The sequence below is a fragment of the Chlorocebus sabaeus genome, chromosome 11 (genome assembly GCF_047675955.1).
Source record: "Chlorocebus sabaeus isolate Y175 chromosome 11, mChlSab1.0.hap1, whole genome shotgun sequence".
Lineage (NCBI taxonomy): Eukaryota > Metazoa > Chordata > Mammalia > Primates > Cercopithecidae > Chlorocebus > Chlorocebus sabaeus.
The window spans coordinates 65,217,594-65,241,050 of record NC_132914.1 but is presented as its reverse complement, the minus strand read 5'-3'; the positions used below and the strand labels follow the sequence as shown (position 1 = coordinate 65,241,050).

The 23,457-nt window shown below is 39.5% G+C and overlaps 1 long non-coding RNA gene across 1 annotated transcript in view; it reads right to left on the bottom strand.

Annotated features, from left to right (window-relative positions):
• Window positions 1-23,457, bottom strand: part of LOC103238671 (uncharacterized) — a 45,236-nt gene that overhangs the window by 7,702 nt on the left and 14,077 nt on the right. Inside the window, exon 3 of the long non-coding RNA XR_012094530.1 lies at window positions 7,200-23,220. This is a non-coding gene — a long non-coding RNA (uncharacterized lncRNA). The remainder of the gene's footprint in view (window positions 1-7,199; window positions 23,221-23,457) is intronic.

Genomic DNA, 23,457 nt, shown 5'->3' with positions numbered 1-23,457 from the left:
GTTATGCCTTTGCTTTTGGTATCAGAGTAATGCTAGCCTTGTGGAATGAGTTGGGAAGTATTTACTCCTCTTCAGCTTCCTAGAAGAGTTCACATAGAATGGGTATTATATCATGCTTAAGTGTTTGTTAGCATTCACAGATGAAATAATTCAGGCCTAGAATTTACTTCGTGGAAAGTATTTTCATTCATATATTTCTTTATAAATTGAACTTAAAAAAATAAACTTAATTTCCTTAATAGGTACAGGGCTATTTAATGTCTTCTGTTCCTTCTTAAATGCATTATGATAGCTGTATTAGTCAGTCCTCCCATTGCTGTAAAGAAATACCTGAGACTGGGTAATTTATAAATTAAACATTTTTTAAAATAAATAAAATAAGAGGTTTAATTGGCTCACGGTTCGACGGGCTGTACTGGAGTTATGGTGCTGGCATCTGTTCAGCTTCTGGGGAGGCCTCAGGAAACAGAATCATGGTGGAAGGCGAAGAGGGAGCAGGTAGATCACATGGCCAGAGCAGCAAGAAAGGATGATGTGTGAGGTGCCACACACTTTTAAACAACCAGATCTCATGAGAACTCACTGTCACAAGAACAGCACTAAAAAGATGGTGCTAAACCACTCATGAAGGACCCACCTCCATGATCCAATCACCTCCCACCAGGCCCTCCCTCCAACATTGGAGATTACAGTTGAACTTGAGATTCAGATGGGGACGTGGGTCAAAACCATGTTGATAGCTTATACTACTCAAGATATGTGTACATTTTCATCAAAGTTGTCAAGTTTATTGGCATAACGTTGTTCATAGTATTTCTTTATTTTCCTTTTATTTTCCAGGTCAAATCTCGACTGTCACTTCTCACATTCCTAATGTAGGTAGTTGGTGTTTTCTCTTTCTCTTTTTCTGATCTGTCTTGCGAAAGGTTTATCAGGTTTGATTTTCTCAAGAACAAGTTTTTAATTTTATTGATTTTCTCTATCACTTTCTATTTTCTATTTCATCGTTTTCCACTCTAATCTTTATCATTTTCTTTCTTCTCCTTAGGTCAGGTTTTATTTTCTCTTCTTTTTCTAATTTCTTAAAGCAGAAGCTAAGGTTGTTAATTTCAAACCTTTCTTATTTTCTGATATGGGTGTTTGAGTTTCATAAATTTAGATGTATCTTACAAATTTCAGTAATTTCTGTTTTCAATTTCATTCAATTCATTGTCTTTGATTTATCCTGTGATTCATGAGGTATTCAGAGATGTGTTTTTTAGTTTCCAAATATTTGAGGATTATCCAGAGATGCTTTCTGTTACTTACTTTTATTTATTAAATTGAGCTTCATTTAATTCTGTTGTGATCTAAGGGCACACTTTATATTGTGTGAATTCTTTTAAATTTATTGAGATTTATTTTATGGCCCAGAATATATGGTCTTGAACACTATAGACATGTTCTTGCCTGAGGGTTTTTGCATTTATTGTTCCCTCTGACTGGAATATTCTTTCCCCAAATGTCTACATGGTTCATTCCCTCAACCCCTTTAGTCTCTATTCAAATGTCATCATCTTTATGAGGCCTTTCCTGACCACCAAGTATAAAATGTGCATATGCATTGCACCAGGCCCTCCTCACTCTCCTTCTCTAAATTAGTTCTATTGAACTTATTACCTGTGTGTGTGTGTGTGTGTGTGTATGTGTGTGTGTGTGTAGTCTTTTACCTACTAGAATATAAATTCCATGAAGGCAGAAATCATTGTCTATTTCAATCATTAATGTACCCTCAACAAATAGGACAGTGCCCAGCACATAGTAGGTGCTCTATAAATATTTTTTATATAAATTTGATTTTTAAAGTACCTGTGACAAATAGCTAGGGCTGATTTTATTATCACCATTTTGTCAATATAGTAACCGTCTAGTGAAATGTAAAATGAAGACTCTGTACACTCTCTGTTTTATAGCATAATTCCTGTCACTTAATGCCAGCTGCTTTGTGACCATTTTGTGCCAGATATTGTGCTAGAATCCAACGATTACAAAATGAAGCGGCACGGTTCTTGTCATGAAAAAGGTTAGGGAGGGCTGGAGCTCAAGCTGCATGGTGGGTGTAGCTAGAGGTAAAACTGAAAAGTAGGAAGGTCTTCTATACCATGTTAGATGCTTCGAGTCTATCCACAGAGCAATGAGAAGTCATTGGAGAGCTTAAGACGGGAAGTGGCATGATCAAATTTCCAAATCAGAATGATTTAGATTGCATAAATTATTTTCATTCAATGCATATGTGTTGAGGGTTTATTTTGTTTCAAGGACCTTTCTCAGTGCTACAGGTACAGCAAGAAACAAAAAGCCTCGGGAAGTTTACAACCTAGTGGAGAAGACTAGACAATAAACAATCAAATAAAAATACAATGCAATTTCAAGCAGTTGTAAATGTTTTGAAAGTAAATAAAGGAGGGTAAAGGAGTTGAAAGTCATGAGGTGTGTTTAAAATAGAGTTAGGAAAGCTCTATTAAGAAAGTTACATTTGAGCAGAGGTATCAGTGAAATGAAAAGTGGGGAGACACATCCAGAGAGTTCCAGGTAGACGGACAAGGATGAACACATGCAATGGTTGTGACACTGAAAACAGCTTTGGATGCTTGAAGAAAGTCAAGGCAGCCAAAGTGACTGGAGTTGAGTGAATGATGGGGAAGAGTGATATGTAGTAAGGATGGTGAGGTGGGCAAGGGTAGATGAAGGTGGGTTGTAAACTGGAGTTGAGTTTTATTCTAAGTGTAATGAGAAGTCACTAGAGAATGCAAACTAGGGAAGCAATGGTATCTGATTTACTTTCAACAGTATCTGACTGACTCTGATGGATGTATGAGAAATAGACTGTAGCAGGACAGGAAAGGAACCAGTATAAACATTTAGGAGACTATTACAGTAGAGCAGGCAGAACAAGACGGCAAAACCTGGAGTCCATAGTGGAGGTGGTGGGATATGGAATTGGTAAAACACACATGACTTCCTAATGCACTGGATGTGAGGTATGAGGGGAAGAGGAATCTTAGATGATTCCTAAAATTTAGCCTAAGAAATTAATCAGTGGTGGTGCCATTTCCTAAAATAGGAAAGATTGTGAGAGGGGTGGTATGGAACTGAATTGTGCCCTACCCCTAAAATTCCTGTACTGAAGCTCTAACCTCTAATGTGACTATATTTTGAGAGAGGGCCTTTAAGGAGGTAATTAAGGTTAAATGAGATCATAAGAGTGGGTCTGTAATTCAATATGACTGATTCCTTATAAGAAGGGATAGACACCAGAGATGTGTGTGTGCAAAGAAAAGGCCATGTGAGGACATAGTGAGAAGGTATCCAAGGAGAGAGATACCAGGAGAAACTACTGCTTGATCTTGGACTTCCAGCCTCCAGAACTGTGAGAGGACAAAATTCTGCTGTTTAAGTTTCCCAGACTTATTTTGTTATGGCAACCCTAGCAAACAAAACAGGAGTGAAGAGATAGTTTTAAAAAAATGAGGAGTATCCTCTTTGACATGTTGAGTTTGAAATACCCGTTAGGCTTCCAAGCAAAGACTGAATAGACAGGTGTACATATAATTCTGAGGCTCAGGAAAGATGTTGAGGCTGGAGACATAATGGAAAGTCACCATTTGTTATAGGGGAAACACATATTCCCCAGTCTTTATGTTTGTATAGGAAACCTCCATCAATGTTACAATTGTGACTTCTCAAGAGTGACTCTTGCTAGGGGAGAAGAATTGTCATAACTGATTGGTCAGCTTGGGAGAAAGAACTCAGTATTAATGGTTCATTTGTTTTCTTGTATCTGGAAAGGCATATCTGCCTTCAGAGAATATACATTTTTTAATCCTCCATGCTGTGAGTTTTTCACACACCAATCGGCACTGGAGGAGGCCTGTGGCTGCCCAAATGTTCCTGTGTTTGTGTGGGTTAGTAGGTGTCTCAATCATATTTTCCAATATAAATGTTTTAAAAATAAGTAATAAGGGTAACATATTTATCTCTTATCTTTGATTCCTATCTCTATCTTGCAATTGATTTTAATGTCATGGTTGACTAGATGAAGTCACCTGTTCAGTAGTTATTGATAGAGAACTATCTGCCTGATAAAGTGATAGTCAGAAATAGTTCCTGGCACATAGTAAGTAACGGTAAGCTACTCTTCATAGACAGGAAGAGTTAGATATGGGAATGAAGCTAGTTAAATGGACTGAGCTGGAAGTATAGCAATATTGAGAAATGAAAGCCTGTAAGAGTATATGAGTAACTAGTTGGGAAACTGGAGAATGTGTCTTTATGTGTATGCATGCATGTGAATGCACCAGCACTGTAGCTGTTGCCGTAGTGGAAGGGCAGTTAAACATACAAAGCTTTAATGATGACTACTAAGAAAATAATGTTTGTATCATGGTAATATAAAAGATGTTGAATTTCTCGTCTCAGTTAGGATTTGGAGCTTTGTCAGTTATCAATTTCTCCATAACAAATCCTGATTTAAAACACAATAATTTATCTTGTCCTAAATTGCTATGCCTTAGCAATTTGGGCTGGGCTCAGCCAGTTTGTTCTTTTACTGGTCTTGCCTGTAGCCACTTATCTGGCTGCAGTCATCTGGCAGCTTAACTGAGGCTGGATGGTCTCACTCACATGGCTGCAGGTTGGCTCTCCTTGTTGACCAGGTGTGGTCTCTCATTCTCATAGAGGCTAGCCCAGGCTTCCTATCTCACAGCAATGACAGCCTGAAAGCAGAAGCTGAAAGGCCTTTTGCTGCTGAGACTCTGAAGTCATATGATGTCCCTTCTGCAGCCTTCTGTTGGTTTTAGGCAAGTCACAGGGCCAAATTAAACGGAAAAAGAAATAGACTGTATATCTTGATGGGAAAGGGTGACAAAGTTACATAGCAAAAACATGTGCATAAGAATCACAAGAATTGTTGTAGCCATCTTTGTAAACTGCTGAACAGTAGTCTCATGGCACATTTCTTATGTTGTTACTATATACTCACCAAATAGAATCTCAAATGTATGAAAACCTTCCTACCACCAACTATACCCAGAATAAGAATTATACATGTTATGCAATGTGTGTGTTAAAGGTAGGAATAAGTAAAGGTGCAAGCTGGTACGGAGTTTGCACTTTGATGTGGTATTAACTGTGGCCAACTCTCCCTTGATGAGAATATAGGTAGCTGGCCAAGTGGAACAAGTGCTTTTTGTTCAGGATGTTTCTTCTCCTCACTTCCACTAAGTCTACTTGATTCATATTATCTTCAAATCCCAGCAAGGGTGTATGAAGATAGAGGCCATGCAGTAGGTTCTATCCAAGAATCCAAAAGCCACATTTTCCTTGGTGTGGAAGTCAAAGATGACCCTGTTCTGTGATGGGCCACGAAATCGTGCAGAGACCTTAGGAAGATTGCTTCTCGATGTTTTTAAAGCAAAACTTTACTTGATTAGCTAGGGCCTCTGATTTTCAACTCTGTTTTCCTTTCAGAATTTGAATTCAAGAAAAAGAATATCTTAACAGGTACATTGAAGCACAGCTCAGGTGTCAGACTGTCTGATCATACACTTAATGGCTTTGTGACTATGGAAAAGATAATTAAACTTCCCATGACTCAGTTTCCTCAAGTACAAACTGATGACAACAATAGTATCTACTTCATGCAGTTGTTGTAATAATTAAATCAGTTAATACCTGTAAAGCTATTGAAATAATGCTGAACATACAGTTAGCATTCAAAATGTCTTAGCTATTATTACTGTTGTTGTTTTATTGCTGTTGATTTTTATATACCACACAAGGCATGATGAAAAATTACAGAAATATAGACAAATATTTCCATTTTTTAAATGCTTGTAGTTACATTGGAAAACAAACTATGTATGCATAATATATTTAAGGAGTAGTTAAAAGACCATATTTGAGAAAAACAAATACTTAGACTAATAACTCACATGATTGCTGAGGATGATCAGCATGGGGAAAGATGATCAATAAAGGGATGTGTCACTTAGAAGGAGAATTTTGGTAGAGACATCGAAGAAATGGTACATGATGGGAGAATGGCCAATGTGCACAACTGCATTCAATTACCCTGCCTCCCGGTCCCCCATGCTCAAATGTGTATATGGGGAAGTGGTATATGCTTTTCTATTACTCAGACTTGATTCTTTGAAACACTGCCACCCTACCTTTTAGACGGTGTGTGTCAAAAGTACAGTTACTTGTCCCTATAACATAATACCAGTTAACTCATACTGGGTTGCTGATTTTGTTTTCTCTTCAATAGGTTAGTTTTCCACAACACTATCAATTTCTTTTTAAAGGAATATGAGAGCTGATTCAAAGAAAATGCTGTTAGCTCTTCTTGGTAAGAGCAAGGCATTTCTTAACCTTTGAACATGCTTTTTGCTTCACTCACTCTGCCCAGATTCCCTTCTCTGATGGAAGTATGTGCATAAGTCTACAATTGCATTTCTTTGCATGTCTGAAATTTTATGTGGCAGTTTTGCCAATAACTCCAAATTCTTAGCTTAATCCACCTTAGAGGTTGTAAACATTTATTTCCACTTGTAGTCCAGTGACAAAGAACTTTTGGCCCTTCTCTCTCAAGATTTTAATGTGTTGGTGTGTTTGCATGTATGTTTTAATATTTTGGTGTACAAGAAACCCAAATGGTTTCCTGTGCTGTCGATGTCAAACTGATACCTGTGTTCTCCATTTTAATCCACACTGAACACTATACAAATTGTCTTACTAAAGAACAGGCATGATTATATACTTCCCTTTCAAATACTCTTGATGGCTGCCTATGGCATGTGACATGTGACATTCAACATGTCACATGCCATGATTCATGTGTCATGCTTCATATGTCATAATTCAAGATATGATTTATCATGTTTTGATTCTGCATGCTGTAGGCAACATGTGACAAGCAACATTCAGGGCCCTTCACAACCTTTTCCTAGTCCAGCTTTCCAGGCATCCTTCACCCTTTTCAAATCTTGTGTGAGTTCTTAGACCTCGGTTGCTTTGATTACACAAACACCTCTCAGTAGAATGACTTTTCCTCTTTTCTTTTGGGCCATCTTCTGAAGACCCTTCAAAGACTTTCCCAACTGGCCCCTCCAGTTCTAAATAATTGTTCTCCTTCTGGGCTCTCATAGCTTTTGACTTACCCCTCCAGCTGGTTGTTAGCAGTTGCTGAGCTTCTAGCCTGTAACAAAAGCCATAGTTAATTTAGAAATATTGAGATAGCGGGCATCACAGACTATGACTGCCTTCTGGATCAATGGAAGATTCTAAACAGTAAATTTTAAAGCCTCCAATTTGTTCAGTCCACCCACACATTTGCTGTTCTTGGGGACTCTAGATATCTCAGAATTTTATTAGAGTTTACTTAGAAATCTGAGAGGACATTGTGAGTGTACATGTTGAAATTAGAGGCACCTACTCTAGTGTGGGTGCCCCTCTGGTGTCTAGGGTTCGAGGTACACTATCTCCTTCAGACCTCACCAAGGTTGGCGTCATCATATGCACTTTACAGGGAAGGAAACTCAGATTCTGAAAGCCAGACGCTGTGCTCCAGAGGCACGTGGGAGGCAGGGAAGCAGAGTGGCTATTAGCATGGATATCTGCAGCCCAGCTGCCTGGGTTTGAATTCTGGCTCAGCTCTTTAGTAACTTGTATCCATTGCAAAACTTTTCTGTGCCTCAGATTCCTTTGCTATAAAATATGATGGTGGTATCTTCAATAAGTTGATACATGCAAGGCACTTGCAACAGAGCCTGAAACGTAGTAAGCACATGTAACGTGTTAGCGATTATCATCATTGTCATCATTATTAACTTTAATGAGCACAGAACTAAAGAGTAAATGAGTCAGAATTTAGATCCAGATCTGCTTGGCTGCAAAGGTTTCCATTTTTACATGTCAGATTACCTCTTGCTGTGTCCATTTGCCTCGAGATTATAGAGTGAATAGTCCTCTTCAACTTTTTTCTCCGAGACCCAAACCCTTAATCAAATTATTTTAGTTTAAAATGTATGATCAGTACTTCCCTCACACTTTATGGGTACTTCAATTCTTGAAGGCTCCACAAGAATTAGTATGAGAGAGTTCAAATTCTGCTTCCATTCAAAGGCATGGTAAAAACCATGGATCCTCTTAGAAAACTTGCTCTGGGATGGTTCACTGTGCTTGTAACATTATTGGGGTTTGCCTAATGGTGTTCGGACCTTCTACACAAAGTCAGGTGGTTAGAAAAGACTCAAACCAGCCTGAGCATGCCTGTTAATACAGCACATACAGCCACTCTATCTTCTGTCCCTCATTGAGGGGTGAAGGAAGGTTTTGCAAAGTTGTAGGAGTATTTCTTCCTCTCCACCCCACCTTCCTCCTTCCTCTGTTCCTCAGAAAGGCATGGGCCCCACATTGCTCAGGAAGAGCACAGCAGAGGTGAGAGACAGATAAGAAAGGTGTTATGTCTGGCATGACTGGTTTAGGCTTAAGTTTGGGCACCCTAAATAGCCATGTAGGGTGAAGGTTTTCTATACGCTGGCTGCTGGCTATAGCTCGCTGTGACTGCATTCATAGGCTACTTTAATTAAGCAAGAGGCTTAGCTTGTGCGATGAGTTCCCTGAGGGTATCATGCTTTTAATTTAGTTAAATTCAATTAAATCCATCTAATTCATTGTGTGCCTCAAGCTACAACAGACTAGGTTCTGTGGATATAAATTCGTATAAGACAAGATCAGCAACGTCCAAAAGTTCTAAGTCTTGTTCAGGAGACCAAAAATAAATAAATAAATACATAACTCTAACCCATGTGGTAAGTTCTATGGTAGAAGAATCCATAGAGAACTGTGAGCCCAGGCAAGCAGGAGAAATGGCCCAGATGACTGGCTTGGGCGGGTGGTGGTTTGAGGTACCAGTCAGAGGAAAGCTATCTCTGGATAAGAAATAGAAAATTATCACAAGGGGAGATGAACACATCAAGCAAAAGGCAGGGAATGAGCTAAAGCTTACAGATGTGAAAACACCTGGCTTATTCAACTGAATAATCTAAAATAGTAGCTTGGAAGTACTCCAAATGTTTTATAAGATTACAATAGCCATATGAACCAGTTATTTCCATTTCATAGACGATTAAACTAACTTTTCCAGTGATATGGCCAGTTCATGACTAGGTTTGAACAAGACAAGCTACCTCCAAAGAAAGATATAATGACTAGCCATTAAATGTAACCATTATTCTCTATGCCACTTCTCTAGATTGAGCCTTCTTAACTAGGGTTAGCCATCAGAGTCATCTGGAAGATTTCTAGAAATGTAAAGATTATATTATATTCCCCAGAGAGGGATTTAGTGCCTTCCCTTGGTAAACGGCTCCACCAAAAATGGTAAATGGCTCATTATTCAAAACTGAACCCTGAGAGTAATTCCTGGCACCTCTTCTTTCTTTATCTTCTACATCCAGTTTATCTCCAAATTTTCTCAATTCTCCACCAAAAATTCACGTCCAATCCTTTCACTAGTTCTCATCTCAGCTTCCAGGCCTCAAATCCAAGCCTCCGCAAACCAAATGATCTCACACCTTCCCTTCTAACCCCCTTCTAATCCTTTCTCCAAATCACCACTACAGTGATGGGATCATACTCTGGCTCAAAGTCTTCCCATGGCCTCCAGTTGCCCTTGGAATTCAATCCAAACCTTCACCATGGTTTACAAGGCTCTGTGCAGTTAAGCCCATGCCTATTTACAGGTTTACTGCATACCACCCTTCCTCTTGTCCTGCCATATGGATGTTCTTTCGCTTCCTCCAATATGACAAGCTCTTTTCCACCTCAGGGTCTTCCTACCTGCTGCTGTTCCTTCTGTGTGAATGACAGTTTCCATTTGGCTCTTTCTCAGGTCTCAGACCTTCCCTGATCCTCTTTGACAAAAGGTCCCTTCTGTCATTCGCTTGTAGGGCACTTTGTTCTTTTCTTTCATATCAAAACTTGTTACACTCATATGTGGTTACTTATAGCGATCCATGGCCCCAACACAAGCTTGAAAGTTCCATGAGGATAGGGATTATGCCTGCTGCATTCACCATGGCATTCCTTATGCCTAACCCAGGGCATGGCCCAGGGCAGAGCCACAATACATTTCTAAATGATTAAGCGATAGACAGAGTGGCTACAAAACTGCATGAGAACAGAAAAGAGGCGATTGGATTTAGCAAGAAGGTCATATTTGTTCAGCTGATTTCACTTAAATGGTGGAGAAAAAAGCAAATACAGTGAACTGTGAAGTTGAATGAGAAAGCAAAGAGGAAATTAAGTTATTCTCATGTGAAGGAAATGATCATAGTTACTAAGTGCCAGACTCTGAACCTGGCACCTGACATTCATTATTTCATCACTGCAGCAACCATATGAAGGATGTTCTGTAATCTCCATGTTTGGAATGAAGTAAAGAATCTCAGAGAGGTTGAGTAATGTGCCCAATGTCACATACCTCGAACATAGTGACACCAGGACCAGGCCCAACTTCAGAGTCCATGCTCGTAACCACAGAGTCAATGGCTCTTGAGTGTACAGGGGAATCATGGTGGTGGGTGACTTATTAAAACCACTACCATCAAGCAACTGTAATTAAATAGGTCTGGGTGTGGGCCTGGAAATCATTGGTTTTAACAAGTGATTGGTTTTGAGTGATTCTGAGGCAGAGAGCCCAGGAGTCCCACTGTGCGAAGCATCACTCCATAGTGTGCATCACAAGAGAGGAAATCTGAGGTCTCCTGTAGCTTCTGATCTAAGCCTTGGAGACTCCATGACTCCATTTTGTCTATATAATTGATAAAAATGTTTTCTCACAAGTCTATGATAACTAAATGCATAATTTATAGAGTTAATATACAGTAGGTACACAATAAATGTTGGTTTCTTTCCCCTCTCCTAGACTTCTCTTTCAAGAACTTTTACTAGATTAGGAATGAGCGAGATAGACAATAATTTGAAGTTCTGTCAATTTCTGGGAAAGGTTATTTTTATTTTATTTAATTATTTATTTTTTCCTATCTCTAGTTTTCAGATAGGAAAATGGAGGCACTAAACAGTGAAGTAACTTGTCCTCGGGTCACAGCTAGTAAGTGGCAGCCCTCTTAACCTCCATGCTACGCTGGTGGGTAAGTTAGATTTGGAAACACATCTGTAGTCAACACTTGTTGAATTGAATTTCAAACTTGGCTGATCTTTCTATTGCTTTGTTCTTACGACCTTTTCTTTCCCCTTTATTTGTTGACTTTGGTTTTTGACTCTTCTTTAAGATATGTCCTTTTATTTTTACTATAAACATCAAGTCTTTTTGGGAGACTACATAGTATTAAAATCAAATAAATGTAGTCAATATTTGAGGTAGTCAATAGTTAAGGAAAAATTGCACTGTTTGGGATACTTGGAAATGGGAAATCTCTAGCAGAAGCTTCAAGAACTTTAGAGGCTTCAAAGTAGCACATATGAGGTGATGAGAAGGTGAAACCTCTGCCAGAGGGGTGAGATTGCTTGCTTCTGACACCTTATCTCACCCTGGGTGAAAAGATCAGCAAGTGTCCTGGGATCTTGTCTTGGTCCTTCCCTTTCAAACCTTACATGTACTCTACCCTTTAGGGGTGGCTTGTTTGCAGCTTTCCTCTGCCTATGTCTTTATCATGGAGAAGCATGTGACCCCACATCCCTCCTTCTGTGGCCTTACTTTTAGAATGTGAACACATAATCCAGCCCTGAGTTGAAGCCCCTGCCTGCATTGTCAGCTAAAAGCTTTGTGTCCATCTGGCTTGCCTTAGATAAGACCTCTTACTGAGGTTTTTGATTGGTATTGATTGGTATTTTGAGCCCTTTCTTCTTCTCCAGGTGCTTTTGCTCTGCCCTGGGCCATGCCCTGGGCTAGGAAAATGCTTTTCTCAAAAATTGTGTTTGTTCTAACATGTTTTATATTCATTCGATCTTGGTTCCTGGGTTTTTAGTTGCCCTTTATCTCAAAATCTGTTTGTATAGTACATTAGAAATGTGCATTGCTCTTTTCACCAAGAATTACAATTAATCTGACCATCTGAAAATAGACTCCACTCTATTTTCCAAATTTACATTAATGTAATGTATTAGGGTTCTCCAAAGAAATAGGGGGTGTGTGTGTGTGTGTGTATAGTACATTTATTTTAAGGAACTGGTGTATGTGATTGTGGAGGTTTGGCCAATTCAAAATCTGATGGAGATGGTTGGCAGACTGAAGACTCAGGAAAGAGTTGCAGTTCAAGTGCAAAAGCAGTCTGCTGGCAAACCAGGAAGAGCTAATGTTGTAAATGAAGTTCAAAAGCTGTCTGCTCAATTCTCAAAAGAAGATATACAAATGGTCAACAAACATATGAAAAAATGCTCAACATCACCAATGATCAGGGAAATGCAATATCAAAACCACAATATGATACCACCTTACCCCTGCAAGAATGGCCATGACAATAACAAAACAAAACAAAACCAGTAGATGTTGGTGTGGATGCAGTGATCAGCGAACACTTCTACACTACTGGTAGGAATGTAAACTTGTACAGCCACTATGGAAAACAGTGTGGAGGTTCCTTAAAGAACTAAAAGTACAGCTACCATTTGATCCAGCAATCCCAGTAGTGGGTATCTAACCCAGAGGACAAGATGTCATTATACAAAAACATACTTGCACACACATGTTTATAGCAGGACAACTCGCAATTGCAAAATCACAGAACCAACCCAAATGCCCATCAATCAACAAATGGATAAAGAAACTGTGGTAAACATTATGATGGAATACTACTCAGTCATAAAACGGAATGAATTAATGACATTCTCAGAGACCTGGATGAGATTGGAGACTATTATTCTAAGTGAGGTAACTGAGGAATGGAAAACCAAACATCGTATGTTCTCACTGATACGTGGAAGCTAAGCTATGAGGGTGCAAAGGCATAAGAATGATACAATGGACTTTGGGGACTTGGGAGGAAGAGTGGGAGGGGAGCGAGGGGTAAAAGACTACAAATATGGTGCAGTACATACTGCTCAGGTGATGGGTGCACCAAAATCTCACAAATCACCACTAAAGAACTTAATCATGTAACCAAACACCACCTGTACCCCAATGTCCTATGGGAAAAAGAAAGCCATCTGCTGGCAGAATTCCTTTTTACTTGGGGACAGTCAACCTTTGGTTCTGATCAAGGCATCAACCGATTGAATGAGGCCCACCTATGAAATGGAGGGCAATCTACTTTACTCAAAGTCCACCAATTTAATTGCAAATCTTACCCAAAAACTCCTTTACAGAAACATCCAGAATAATGTTTGACCAAATAGCTGCCATCGTGGTCCAACCAAGGGGACACATAAAATTAACCATCCCACCTAATGTTTTTCAAATTGGACCCTGTAGAAGGTATTAAGAGGTTTAAGTGAAATTAAGGGGGAAGAATTCAAAGGTTAAATGTATTTGTGACATGTAACCTACTGTACCTCCCTCTTGGAGTGCCATATTGCACATTCATCTGCTAAAGACTGAGAATTTCTGAGGTCAAGACAACTGCTTGGCTTTGTGTAATTGCTGCCAGAGGAAGGCAGGGCAGCTTGTATTAGGTGGTCCTTCACCTTGCAGCCCCAACCTCCACCAATGCATTGAGAGAAAGTGGGGCTAGGGTTGTTTTCCTACAAATCCCAAATCCTAAACCCCGACTTTCAGATCTAAATTGCACAGAAATGTTTGTCTAAGTGCTGAAAATATGTGCTGCGAGCTAATTCAATAAAACCGGATAACGATATATTCAGTGGTTCACGGGTTTTTGAATAAATCCCAGGCAAAATGGTTAAAGCCTCTGTATTGCAGTGAGCTGAGATGCCCTGGACAAGGCTTGGTCTTTCCAGTTCTATCACTTTGCTCTCTTGAGAGTTCTTTCCGCTTTTGTTTTCATTTATCTGCTTCATGCCATTTAACCTCCCTCTTTTGCCACTTCATGCATCCTCTCTATCCCCAAGGGACCTCTAAACAAAACCAAAAGGAGGTAAACCACAGAAAGAGCAAAGCTGTTGTTGTTTTTATAGAATGCTTGCTGTTCTCTTTCTGCACTTGATGGCAAAGACCTCGTAATCCTGTACTCTATGCATTGCTAGCTGTCTTTCCTTAATTAAAGGCTGGAACTATGGTATGCCTGTGAAGTGATGATAATAGATATAATTAGTGATATATAAACTTAAGCTTGTTGAATTGAATTGAGTTCATACAAGTCAAACCAACAGAGGGAATCCAGATTCTTCACCCCCTCAAACCACTGGCCCAGGTTGTGTCTGTGGCTTTGACATGACTTCTTGTGCAAAGTGTTTGGGAGAAGGAAGCTGGTTGCATGTGCTCCTCTCATTCCTTTACTCTCCTTTCCTCTCCTCATTTTAGGGAGAAGTGAAGGCAGCATTCCTCTGGTTGAGCATAGTCTATTCCTGCCTTCCAGAACAACTTCTCTGTTGAGGCTAACATAGCTGCATGTCCTCGTTTCCTTTCCTGGCCAGTGGCTGTCATGGACCAAACTTAGAGTAACTCCCCTGAATGCAAATGGGATAGAAGAGAGCCTCATGTGGGGCAAAGCATGAAGGTGGAACATTTGCAAACTCGTCTCTCCAGTCCTGGCAGGTGGTGGATCAAAGCTTTCCCTATACTTAAAAAAGTTTAGATCCTTAAAGCAACTTGGCATGAAGAGTAAAACCAATTAAAAGGAAAGAAAAAACAAAACAACCTGTAAACCGCAATCTAGTAACTAGGGCTAAGGGAGGCAGGAAAGAAACATCAGAGTAGGATGTGCTACATTTCCATGCCACACTACCGAGTGCAGGAGGCGGGCTTTTTTCATTTTTCTTTCTGATGAACTAACACCCCCACATGAAAAAAAAAAAAAAATCAAACCTTCCCCAACTCAAAGCAGATTGCTTGTTCTGACATTCCAGGGTAACTAAAGGAGGCTTGCAAAATCCAAGCCAGGAAACTGGAAGGCAACAGCATTGGAATCTGCTGGAGAAGCTTCTCTATTCTCTCTAATCCTTACCTACAAGAAGTGCCTCTTTCCTCGTAGGCTGAGCAGGGGTGACTTTTGGCTCTCATAAGGTTGGGCTGCCTTGGTGAGTCCCCAATACCACTGATTTTGGCCCTTGCCAATCCTCTCACTTTGGCTGCATGGTACTAGTAGTGGAGACCAACTGGTCTCAGCATGCTGCGGTCTGATGGTTCTCTTGACACCAGCACTCCCAAGTTCAGTCTGTACTTGAGTTTTCTCATTAAGTGGGAAGCAAACAATATAGGTTATTATTGAGCAAAATCGAGGATGATATTTGGAGCATGAATTCGCTGGAACGTTATCTCAAGATCAGTTCCGTGGTCCTTCTTTCTATTCATGCTCTTTGAAATATGGTGTCTGTGAAAATGTAACTCATTTTGCATTTTCAGGTTATTTTGGAGGAGTTACAGTATATACATGGTGGTCAGAAATAGCAACATTAGCTTCTGAGAGAGACCACAAAAGAAAGACTGCACTTATAGTGGTTGTTAAAACTGTTTAAATTCTTAGTAGTCAATTGTTGAATAATTGAACCACAACCCACAGTTTGATTAAACTAGGTCAAATTTAAGTTTACCTTACTTGACTACTTGTAAAGTGGGCTGATGTGGCAAAGAACCACCAAACAAGTGCTGCTAAACTGAGAGCATGATGAGATGGTTATTTATTGTATATATGCCTCTAGTCATGACAGTTTCCTGTTGTTACTGTGCCTTAGGAAGCAAGTATATCAGCTGAGCCAATATCACCTGAAAAACTCCAAAGCTCCAAGGACTGTGCCCAAATGGACTGATCCATTTACAAAACCTTTTCTGGCCTGTTTTCTCATCTAAAAACCTACTTCATAGCAGTGTCTGAAGATTCAATGAGATAATACATCTAACCCCTGACAAAGAACCAGGAACACAGTAAGGAACTAAAGAAAGAGTAACTATTATTTGAACCTAGGACATTGTCACCATCCTCCTTTTGCATAGGAGTAAAAGGAAGCTGAAATGCTGGAATGATTTCCCAAGGGCACAAGGGTAAAAAAATGAAATGATTCTATGAGGCCTGGCACATGAAGGGTATCCGAAACATTTTTTTTCTCCCACTTCCCTAACATGTGGTTCAGCCCAAGGCAAGAACACAGAAGGAGGTTGTATTCTTATGTTCAGAACATTGACTACCATATTGTAAACTGAGCACATGGGGAGCCAGGCTCTGGTCAGCTTTATGGTCAGCAAGAGTTCATTAAACAAGAACAAGATCTTAAAGGTAAACTTGGATGGAATCGGGAAAGTCAGATGGAAGGCAACATGTTCTGAGATGCTTACTGGGGAGGGCAGCACAAAAAGTGTGTGATTATGGCAAGGGGTGGGGGAGGTAAGAAGATGAGGCATGCAGAGACTTATTTTGTGCTGAATTATTTTGACTAGGGATGTATTCCTCAAATTGGCATCTGAAGACCAGAAAACCATGGATATATTCATGTGGCTTAGTGAAAATTATTTTTCTTTAAAGAGGCCTATACATGACTCAGCTTTGAAAATGCTGAACAAAGGTCATCTCTACTTCAAATAGATAACTTCACTGATTGGACAGTGCCTTCATAGTGGTCCAGCCTTCAGAACCACTCTGTAAATTAATCCTTTCAATGACACAGCATCAAGCTCATCAATGATGGTTTCGCTTGCTTCAAATGATTAGCACCATAAAACTTAGGTCCTATTCCATAGGTGTTCATAGAGTTCCTTGGGTGTAGTGGTAAACATTTGTATGTGGCAAAGTTAAATCTAAAAATATCTGAAACACTCTGAATTAAAATAATCAGATTATTATAAAGATCAGCTTGAGATATCAACTATCAACACTTTGAATTTCTTAATTTTGGAAGTTGCTTTTATTTTATTTTAAAAACACAGCAATTCTTCTTTCAGTGGGCTTCAAATATTTTAATACTGCAGCACCAAATTCTTAGCTCTGACCACAGTGAGTACTGCTTCCCTAGTGTATCTCTACACACTGGAGGAGATGATGATAAAACCTAGGGATGGGGGAGCCACCAGATGGAAAAAGACAAGATCTTGGAATGACTGCATGGAGGAGAGCTGCCCACTTGCCCAGGAACTTTTATAAGAGCAAGAAACCAACTTCTAGTGTGTTAAAATTCTACCTTTAAAAACTGTTCCAGGCCAGGAACGGTGGCTCACTCCTGTAATCCCAGAATTTTGGGAGGCCGAGGTGGGTAGATCACGAGGTCAAGAGATCGAGACCATCCTGGCGAATATGGTGAAACCCTGTCTCTACTAAAAACACAAAAAATTAGCCGGGCGTGGTGGCAGGCACCTGTAGTCCCAGCAACTTGGGAGGCCGAGGCAGGAGAATGGTTCAGCCCAACGCAAGAACACGGAAGGAGGTTATATTCTTATGTTCAGAACATTGACTACCATATTGTAAATTGAGCACATGAGGAGCCAGGCTCTGATCAGCTTTATGGTCATCAAGAGTTCGTTAACCAAGAACAAGACCTTAAAGGTAAACTTGGATGGAATCAGGAAAGTCAGATGGCAGTGAACCCAGGAGGCAGAGGTTGCAGTGAGCTGAGATTGGGCCACTGTACTCCAGCCTGGGTGAGACTGACTCAAAAAACAAAACAAGACAAAAACACAAAAAACTGTTCCAATCTAATAATTCAGCTGGGACAAAATATATATTCTGATACTGATGCATCTGAGTTCTTATCTCAAATAGCAGAACACCTTGATTCCTAAACAATACAGTTAAAATAAAATATGTGTTACTATTAAGTGCCAGTTATGGTTCTAATTATTTTAAACATATTGTCTTATTTCAGTCTCACAAGAACCTTATGATGTACGATGTTTTTAATCTTTACTTAAAAGATGAATAACTGAAGAAACCAAGGCACAAGGAGGGGAGATATTTTGCCTAAGAGCACATAGCTGTCAAATGGCCACGTTTGGAATTTAGATTACTTGAACTCAAAAGTTGTATTTTCGACTGTGAACTTTTAATCATGCACCAGTTGTACATAAAATCACATGGAGTGCTTGTAGCAGAGACTGCATCCTGTTCACCAAAATCTACTGCCTCTTCTTATTGAAACACCATCTGGATGGTATTTCCCTTCCTCCCTTGTAGGTAGTTGTCACCCTGTGACTGAGATCTCCTTAACAGAAAGAGAGGAAAAAGGAAAATTCATGCTACTTTCAGTCTGGTCCATTACAAGTTCCCATAGTGTTCCTCCATGCTATTTCCCCTTCTACTTGGTAGATGCAGATGACTGTGAAACACTAGCATATGGGAGAGCCACTGATGGAAAGAGTCTGGATCACTGAATGACTGCATGTGGAGAAGACTCCTACCAATCTCACCATGAGCCATCCCATGAGCAAGAAATTAATTTCTATTGTGCTAATCTACTGACACCTGGGAATTTGATTGTTTCTAAAACTTACCTTAATTAATAAAGAGCTTTCTAAAAATACAGTTTACTGGTGTGAACTCCAGACTTCCTAGGTCAGAATCTCTGGGATAAAGACTATGTATCTCTAATTTTTAAAAGATCCCCCATGCAATTCTGAGGTGGCTAGTCTTTAGCAGTATTGCACTTCATATCACAACTGACTTTTTCCTTTTCCTAGCTAAATTCTTCTAGTTGGATATCGTAAGAAAATGGTTTTCTATTTTTAGTTTGCCTGATTTTTTTTTTAAAGCTATAGCTCAACAATTTCTATTGCTTCAGAAGAAGCTTCACTTATTTCTTTAAGATTCAACCCATTTGACCCAGGGGATTCAAGATGTATCATCTCATGATGAGCATACCAAGTCATCTATTTCCTTCTTTCTTCCATCTCCCCCTTCCTCTCTCTCTTTATCTCTGCCTTCCTATTCTTCTGTCTTTCTATCTATCTATCATGGCTAAGTAGCCTTCCCTAAAGTATTTTCCTTCTATTTTATTGTATAAATATAGAGGTTTTGCATTGTGCAGTTCCTTGAAAATAACATGTGGCAATTACACCATGAGATTTCATCAGCTGTTCATGTTTTATAGTGATTAATTTGAAACTGTGTCTGCTATTTAAATCTTAGAGGAGAGAGGGCATTAAGAGACTCTCAGGAATGATTAGGTCTCCACCAGCTATTTTTTCAGTTTAAAATTGAGATTGTATTTCTTGTATCGTTTCATCCATTATTTATTTTTCCTGACTAAAATAGATTATTGAAACTCAACACAGGGATAAATTTGATCTCGTCAAATGCCTTGAGTGTTTATAATAGGATGACATTCTTATTTGTCAAGGGAGTATGTGAAGAAAGTCTTTGATGTATCTAGATCCACCAATAATTAGTAGAGCTGCATCATATAAGGATAGTTAATGATTCACAGAGTACTTACTGTGTGCCAGTTGCCCTTCTAAGGACTTTGTATAACTTAAGTCCTTTAATTCTCAGAATAATCCTGAGTGGAGTCCTGTGTTTATCTTCATTTCATAATGTGGAAATTAAGACATGGAAGCACACGGGAACATGCCCAAGGTCACACAACAAGGAGGGGTGGTGTTGGAACATGAACCCATGTAGTCTGGCTTTAGGCTCTGTGCCTTTACTACACACACTGACTGTTTTTATAGATAAGCACTGTTCCATGTGATTTTTAAAAATCATTCTAAGGGTATATTCATTTTCTATTGCTTTGTAACAAGTTATCACTATTTTAGAATCTTGAAACAACATGCTCTTATTATTTCACAGTTTCCATGGGTCAGGAGTCCAGGCTTGGCCTGACTGGGTCGTCAGGACAGGGTCTCACAAAGCTGCAGTCAAGGAATCAGCTGGGTCTAGGGTCTCATCTGAGTTTCAAAGTCTTCTTTCAAGCACTCATGCTTAATGGCAAAATTCAGTTCCTTGCAGTTGCAGAACCAATGGCAGCTTGTTCCTTCAGTGCCAGCAGGAGAATCTCTTTCTGACTCAGTGAAGTCCAAACCCTCTTTAAAAAGGCTTCCAGCTAATTAAGTCAGACCCAGCAAGTATAATCTTCCTTTTTGATGAACTTTTCAATTGATTTGGGGCCTTAATGATATTTTCCAAATCTCTTTACTTTCACCTGTAATGTAACCCAATTATGGATGAAACACCTGGGCAGAGATCATGGGGCTGTCTTAGAATTCTTCCCAGACAATAGCATAATGGGTATGTCTGATCCCTTCCTCCATGAGTGAGGGAGATGGCTAAATACTGATGGTTTCATTAGAATCTGACTCATTAATCTTAGCTTATAAAAAAAATCTGGAATTTGTTTTTCAATGTTTTATACATAAAAATTTCCTTCTTTAACTTTTTTCTAGAACTCTTTATACAAGGTTGATGTCATAAATAAGTTAGGAAATTTTTTGAAAATTATCTTGTAAATTTACTCTGCTGATTAGTTTCCTGAGACATTTCTTAAAACCACCTTGTTACTTTTGTCCTTTGATGACCTGTTGGGTAAAAATCAAATTCCTTAGTGTGTGACAAACCAAGTATCTTATGCATTCAGCAAATATACCATGTTGTCTTAGCTGCTTGCTACTGACTTCTCCTCCAACATTTTACTCCAGAAAGTGGAAAGGAAGAAGGGAAGGAGGGGGAAAAGGTAGAGAGATGGTTACTGGATTAAATTTGAATCCCTCAAGAAGTTTCAGGCAGACCCCAGGCCCTAAGAATTCATTGATCAGCAACCCACAACCTACGTCTTAGCTGATCTGAGATAATATTCCTTTTCTTGGAGGTTAAAGGTTATTTTAACCCTGGGAAGGTATAAACTAACTAGAGAAACATGAATAAATGAATTACTTTAAATATGAGAAGCAAAGGTATAATAATAAATATTTCCATCCTGTGTATTCTGTTTATATTATTCCATTCCTCTGCTTCTAATGTACAATATTATTTACTTATTTATTTAGCATATTGCTTATTATCTGCCTCCCTTCTTCCCACTCTTTCCCATCCTGTCAAGTGTAAGGGCAAGGGTCATGGTCTATTTTGATTACTGAGGTATTCAAGCATCCAGGACAAGTTATTGAATGAATACATAAATAACTGTGGTCTGTTCTTAGGATTTTTGAATCATTTAAGAAAAGTTAACATATTGGATTTGTAATTACACTGAGACTTTAAAGATCATTGTTTTGGTTTGGTTTGGTTTTTGGGATTTTTTCCTGTTTGAGCCTAACACAGATTGGAGGACATTTCCAAAGAGAAGGAGGGCACAAGGGGAGAATGGCTCTGTGTGTGTGTGTGTGTGTGTATACACATGCATGTGTGCATGCATGCGTATGCACATTTTTACATGCTGTATCGTGGCTAAGTCAGAAGACAGGATTGTCTGTCAGTATAGGCCTTCTGAGGGTATAAACCCTCCAAGGAATAAATGCATCTGGAGAAATTCTAGTTCCTGCAGTTTTAACCCAAATTCATTTCAAGAGGCACACAGAGATCTTCCCTCTAGAGAGTACATGCAGGCATTATTACCTGCCCCCACCTTTAATTTTTCTGAGGAAACTGAGAATTAGAAAAATTAGGTGCAAGAGGGATAATATTTTTGGAATTTCTCCAGATACATCTTGCTTTGTGGGTGAACTAGATTTCTGTCTCTGCAACTTGTCCACCATGATTTCTTTAGGAGACTACAAATGTCACCTCAGAAAGGATATGAAAAGAGGATATGTAAAGAGGATATATATATAAAGAAGTCCCTTATAGGTGTTAAAAAAGAAGTGGGATGTTTATCCTTCCATGCCAGTGGACTGCAAAAAAGGAGACAGAAAAGAGAATTGGAGAGGCAGGTTTTTAGTATATGCATCCTGCTAAGAAAAGCCCAAAGAAGAGTCCAATTTTTCCCCATCACTGTTTGGAGCACTGGGGGAAAAAGACCATATTGGAAGACTCTTTGTTAATATGTGAGGTGAGATAGTGGTGACAGTCTTGATCGTATGGGTTCTGAAAACTTCCTCGAGCCTTAACAAGCAGACATACTGGTGCTAAGAAGACCAGGGAATTGGCAGAGGTCTGAAGATACACAGAGGCTGTAGAGAAGGAAGGCACAACCAGAGGCAAATGGTCAGGACCAGAGGGCGTGCCAGAAAAATACTCCAAAAACCCATGTAGACTGAGTGACATATCAGCTGGGAGGGGACTAGTCCATGCACTGAGGATCCAGAGGGCTCTGGCATGTCTTTCCCTTGCTGTCACATGATTATATTAGCCCCAGTCTCTGAGAAGAGAGAGGAAGCTGGGAAGACCCAGCATTGGGAAGAGAGGAATCTGGGAAGATCCAGAGGAAGCTGGGAAGACCCTCTGGGGAGAGAGAGAAAGCTGGGAAGATGCAAAAGTAAATGCATCATGGGGGAGCCCATTTAAAAGAGAAGAGACTTTAATACTGAATATTGACAAGTATAAAAGGGTGCTGTCCATGCACTGGTACTCAATGAGGTAGATGTTTATGAGGAAGAGTAGATCTATTATAGAAAACAGAGGAGCTGCATTTTCTTCAAACATTTGAAGTTTTTATCCCTACTACCCCAGGGGCTTACCCAAGCCCACCCAGGTGTGAGGGCGTATGGCTTCAACCTCTATCCAGATCCCTAGGATACTTTTTCCAGTATACCCAAGGGTCCTGTTTTTGAATGTCAGAAAAACTTACAAACTGTTGCCACATATAAACAAACACAGCCTCAGATAATGCCCAAATTAATGTGGATTCTGTAAGCATTAGCGCAATGGAGGCATTCAAGGTTGGGAAACGAGGAAATCCATCTGACCCGAATTCAGGAAGGGAAGGTGATGAGGGACCCTTAAGGGACACATGGGAAATGAGAAGTTGAACTCTTTCTCAGTGTCACTTCTAGTGTGGACTCATGGAGGTTAATCAGGTGCCCAGTGCAAAAAAAAAAAAAAAAAAAGAAAAAAAGGAATAGGATCAGCTTCTGTGAATCTGTGAACTATGAACTCACATTGAGCAGGTTCTGGGTAGGCTTTTCCTCTGGGACCCACTGAACTCCATTTGTGTTCCGCAAGGTATCACAACAATAAGAACAGCCTGGATTGGAAGATTCAAAAGATTGTTTTCATATACCCATTAAGCACAACTGGGGCTCCACCTCACCCATTTCTAAAGAGGAAAATGAAATCTGACAATAAAAGACTGATTAAAAAGCTGGAGGTGAGGAAGTAGAAATGAAACAATGAGATATTTTAGTCAGAAATGGACTCTAGTAATTTTAAGATAACAGAACATTTATGTAATGCAATTATACCTAGTACTATTATTAAAAAG